Genomic DNA, 6,000 nt, shown 5'->3' on the forward strand with positions numbered 1-6,000 from the left:
GTCGTGAATGAAGGTAATTAACTTATACATACATATATACGCATTAACTTCTTAAAGTTTTAGCAGTAGTCATAAAAACCTCTATATATGCACCTATATGTACATAGAAGCAACAATATTGACATGGTTTGATGTAAACATGTATTTTGTGGTGTAATATACATTTTTCCCATTTTATAAATGTATCTGCTTATAACAGGAAGGATAGTTTAATTTACATTGACACATGCATAAAGTTTATAATGTTTAAGTATACATGCACCGTCAGGCATTCACCAATGGGGTTCCCACCGCTTTTTTCTCCTGATGATGACCCTTAATCAAATTGTTTTCTCTTGGGGTCAAAACATTGACAAATTGTACTAGTGAACTGATACTAATAGACTGTACACACAGAGTATACTCTTATTTGGAGTCTTGTTGTTAAAATCATATATGTTTATCAGCCCCTGATCCTATGTGGGTAAAAAATCCTAGGACATCAGCAAGGAAAATGACCAATTATTACAGAACCAGTGGTGTTAAGAAGGAACGAAAATGGACTGTATGTAAATATATATTTAATAAGTATGAATGAAAATCATATAGACAAAACAAACTATATGATAGGGTAAAAAGTCAAATTCATAAAAAAACAGACATAAGTATTATAAATCAATACATATCCTATAAATCATACGCATTACAGAAAACAATACATTCACATAGGTTAACGGCATAAAAAGTACTAGAAGTTTAATCATTAAAAACTCGACGCGCGTTTCGGCAGAAAACCGCCTTCTTCAGGAGCCTCTGCTGATATTATTAATATATTTTTTGGAAGCTGGTGATATCTTCATACATATGTATAGTCAGAGCCACTTGATAAAGGCTAATACCTGGATTAACACAGACATCATCATAATTTCAAACACGATGATCCTGTACAACCACAAGGAGGATAAGGCCGAGGTTTTGTGTTTTTAATTGTCATCTTCACCTACCAGCATCTCTTGGCTTCCCAGAAACAGCGCTACTCGCTGCAACGATTCTCTTCCTTCAGCCGCCATTCCCGAGGGGGAGGCGAGACACGCCCCCTCGGCTGGCCACGCCCCCCGCCATACCTACAAATAGAGCGCGCCGGTGGCAGGCGTCGCATCTATGATTGGCTCCTGAGGCGAAAAGCCGGGAGCAGGGGCTAGCTACTTTTTAAAATTATTGTGACCTTATTCTGTGTTTTTAATTGTCATCTTCACCTACCAGCATCTCTTGGCTTCCCAGAAACAGCGCTACTCGCTGCAACGATTCTCTTCCTTCAGCCGCCATTCCCGAGGGCGAGGCGAGACACGCCCCCTCGGCTGGCCACGCCCCCCGCCATACCTACAAATAGAGCGCGCCGGTGGCAGGCGTCGCATCTATGATTGGCTCCTGAGGCGAAAAGCGGGGAGCAGGGGCTAGCTACTTTTTAAAATTATTGTGACCTTATTCTGTGTTTTTAATTGTCATCTTCACCTACCAGCATCTCTTGGCTTCCCAGAAACAACGCTACTCGCTGCAACGATTCTCTTCCTTCAGCCGCCATTCCCGAGGGCGAGGCGAGACACGCCCCCTCGGCTGGCCACGCCCCCCGCCATACCTACAAATAGAGCGCGCCGGTGGCAGGCGTCGCATCTATGATTGGCTCCTGAGGCGAAAAGCCGGGAGCAGGGGCAAGCTACTTTTTAAAATTATTGTGACCTTATTCTGTGTTTTTAATTGTCATCTTCACCTACCAGCATCTCTTGGCTTCCCAGAAACAGCGCTACTCGCTGCAACGATTCTCTTCCTTCAGCCGCCATTCCCGAGGGCGAGGCGAGACACGCCCCCTCGGCTGGCCACGCCCCCTCCAACCTCCTGACCCACCGGCATAAAGCATGTGTCTTGGTAGGAAGCGCGGCGGACGAGCGCAGCGGGCGCGACGTTTGCACGCCGAAGGCGCGCCTAAGGAAAGCCCGTCTGCGCCCGTCCGTGGCCGGACGGGGCTACGGGCACAACACTATGCCAAAATAATGTCTTATTCCTCAAAGGAACTCATCGCCCTTCAAGGCCACTGGCCACTTCCCGATCCCACCCGCAGGCTCGTCTCCTCATTAGGCCTCGCTTCTTCCTCTCCCTCCCCCACGACACCACACCCTCCTTTGCATACCCCCCCGTCACCTTGTCTCCCCCCACCCGACCCTCACCCCATCACCCCGCCTCTGTCTGTATTCCTACTCAACACCAGGTCAGCGGTCAAGCACCACCACGAGCTGTTCGTCCTACTCGATTTAGAGAAACCCGACCTACTGCTCCTGACCGAAACCTGGTATTGTGATTCCTCCCTCCCTGTTCTCCTGGCCACCCTACCCCCCTCCTATGTGGCCTTACGTGCCGACCGCCCAGCAGGCAGGGCTGGTGGTGGGGTCGCCTTAATCGCTCGGTCGGAATTGAACTTTCAACCACTTCCCTTTTCCCCTATCCCCCCTGCGGACTTTTTGGTAGTCCGTTCTCTTTTATCCTCCCCTCCTATTACTTGCCTCTTAATGTACCGCCCTCCTCAGCCCTCGCCCTCATTCCTACCGGCATTTCAAGACCTGTTGGCCAACTTGGTGGTCAACTACGCCTCGGTCTTGGTGCTGGGAGACTTCAATTACTGGCCCTCAGACCCACATGAGTGTACGGCCTCTAAAGAATTCACAGAATCTCTCCTGTCTCTCAACTCTTCTCCGCATATAACTGTCCCTACTCACTTCCATGGGCATATACTCGACCAGGTCTGGTCCCTCAACCTCCCAGTGGCTTCGGCGGCAGTCTCTCCCTGCCCATGGTCTGACCATGCCCTTATTTCCCTTTCCATTCTCCGTAATCCGGTATCAAAAGCTCCGCATGCCAAAAACACCTGGGCGCGGAACTGGAACAGACTGGATTTTCCCTCCCTGACCTCCCTGCTTCGAAACTCCACTCCCACCCTCTCCGGCTTATCATCTACCTCTCAAGCCAAGGCCATGAACACCTGGCTGGCTGGTGGTTGTGACTCAGTGGCTCCCTTACGTCGCATTTCCATCCATCGACCTAAGGATTCCAACAGATGGTTTAACGACCACCTAAAAGAGCTTAAACTGAGCGTCCGACGGGCAGAGGCAATGGAGGAAAAATGACTGTCCTTTATCAAAAACTCACTTCCTCACATCACTGGCCAAATATAAAACAGCAATCCTCGCCGCAAAAACCACCCATTTCTCTGCAAAAATAACGTCCGCTGAAAATAAATCCAGGGAAATTTTTGGCATAGTGAATGACCTGGCATTCTCAGATCGAATCTCACCCCAAATCCCTCCCTCCCAGCTTCTTTGTGATCAACTCAACGCCTACTTCCTGGATAAGATCGCTACCATCAAGGCCAACATTCCACCACCTTCACCTGCATTTGTTGATCCTTCCCCCCCCACCGTTCAATGCCCTCTCACCTCCATTCCCCCCCTTACTCAGGAATCATTTCTGGAGATTCTTCCCAAAGTGAAGTCAGGGTCTCCGGCGGATGTCTGCCCGGCACGTATTCTGCAGCAAATTTACTCCTGCTGTTCTGAACCCCCCATCGCCTTCCTCAACAGCTCCCTAGCACAGGGTGTAGTGCCCCCTGCGCTAAAGGCAGCCACTATAGTACCCATCCTGAAGAAACCTGGCGCAGACCCTTCCATCTCGGCCAACTATCGCCCCATCTCCTTGCTGCCCTTCTTGGGCAAGGTGATAGAACGCCACGTCACCGCGGTACTCAGCGCCCATATTGAGACCAATGGGGGGCTGGCATCTCGCCAGGCCGGTTTCCGGCCCAGACATTCGACCGAATCGGTTGTGGTCTCAGTCCTAGACAACCTCAGAAAGGGTATGGATGATAACAAACACCAGGCACTGGTCCTCCTTGACTTGTCCGCCGCCTTTGACACGGTGGACCATACCACCTTACTGTCCCGTGTCAGGGCGGCTGGAATCGGGGGATCAGCCCTGGTTTGGCTCTCCTCCTTTCTGAGGGACCGCACCCAGGCAGTGCGGCTAGGCGACTTCTCTACCACTCCCCTCCCTGTCACGTGCGGTGTTCCCCAGGGATCTTCTCTTTCCCCCCTGCTTTTCAATCTCTATATCTTCCCTCTTATCTTCGCGCTCCAGCAGCAGGAGGTCACCGTGTATAACTACGCGGATGATCTCCAGCTCATCTTCGATCTGTCCTCTTCTCCCCTTTCTATCTCTAACTTTCAGTCTACAATGACATTCATCAGGGACTGGATGAACCACAACCACCTTAAGCTGAACCCGGATAAAACCGAATTGGTTCTCACCGGTGGTTCATCCAGCCCCTGAAACTCTCTTTTCTGGCCCCCCTCTCTTGGCCCCGCACCTTCCCCCTCAACCACGGTCAAAACACTGGGTGTCAAAATGAATAATCAGCTCACTCTTCACTCACAAATCAGTTCCGTGGTCTCCTCTTGTTTCCTCACTCTCCGCACCATCCGCTCTGTTTCCCGCTTCTTCTCCCCTCAGGCACTCAAGATCATCATGGCCGCCCTGGTGATATCAAAGCTGGATTATGCCAACGCTCTCTATCATGGCATTCCAGCTTACAGCCTGCGAAGACTCCAGTCGATCCAGAACCAGGCGGCCCGGCTGGTATACGGCCTCCCACGCAATCACCATTCCACCCCCCTTCTCAGGGAGCTTCACTGGCTTCCCGTAAAAGAACGCTCCCTTTTCAAGACTGGCTGCATGGTCTTCCAGGCCCGCCAGGGCACTGCCCCCGCCTTTATCTCTTCTTTAATAAAACCCTATGTTCCCACAATAGATCTCCGGTCTTCCTCTAAGTCCCTTCTTCAGATCCCCCGCTTCACACGTAAAAAGTGGGGTGGGGCCAACTTCTCCACCTTGGCTCCAACATTCTGGAACTCCCTCCCTGACCATCTCCGCTCTGCTACCCAGTATCTCTCCTTTCGCAAAGATTTAAAAACCTTCCTCTTCAATCAGGCTTTCCCCGCCTAGCTCTTCATCCCTATCACTCTTGTCTTTTCCCTCAGTTGCCGATCCTGCCCACTAGCGCCAAGAAACCGCATGGTGTACGCTGCGCTTTAGAAATGTTTTAAATTAGAAATTAAATTAGAAATTAGAGGTTGTGGAGCGATCTCTAAGTCAGCATAAACAGAGATACTGTGAAGTTCTGGTTCAGGTATATAAATTCATACAAGGAATATAAACATCCACAATGGGCCAGACGGATCGTGACTTGTGTATTCACTAGAATACATAAAATATGTTTCTTAATCCGTACTCTATGGATAGGGGTTAGGTTCAAACAGCGTCTGCCGGTACCTGATATTGCAAAACTTACAGAGGAAGTAATCTTATGGAACGCAGGATGGTGCTGCTCCACCACGGGCAAGACGTCACGTCACGTAGATACCTCCAGCCGGGAAAGCCCCTGATCTCCATACATGTATGCTTGTATATAGCATTAGCGCACATTTATTCACATTTATCACTATTCACGTTACACTTCGCTATTTTTTATTGGAGCACCTGTTGTATAATACAATGTGGATTTCATATTGTTTTGGAAATTGCACAGTGAATAAATCATTTTCATAAATCAGAAAGTCTTTGATATCTGTAAATATTTGGCCAAGGAAGTCAAGGCTTATATTCCTTCAAGGGGAATTTTGCAGAACTTCCTCAGTGTTTTACTGGAATCTATCCCACAGTGCCCTTCTCGATCTAAAACCAATATGGCAGAACCTTTCTTCCCTCTCCCACTCAGCTTGGAGGCAGGCTGCCTATGAGGACAAGGGGAGGGAGGCTTAGGTTTGAGCTAAATCTTCCAGTGACAGTGTATGATTCCTTTGAAGCTCAGGAAGAGCTGGGCACAGCCCACCAGGCTGTCCTGCTCAGGGAGAAAAACATCTACCCCCACCCAAACCCTTAGTCCACTGTCTAGGAGTAAAACACATCTCACCCAGGAGA

The sequence above is a fragment of the Lissotriton vulgaris genome, chromosome 3_1 (assembly GCF_964263255.1).
Source record: "Lissotriton vulgaris chromosome 3_1, aLisVul1.2, whole genome shotgun sequence".
Lineage (NCBI taxonomy): Eukaryota > Metazoa > Chordata > Amphibia > Caudata > Salamandridae > Lissotriton > Lissotriton vulgaris.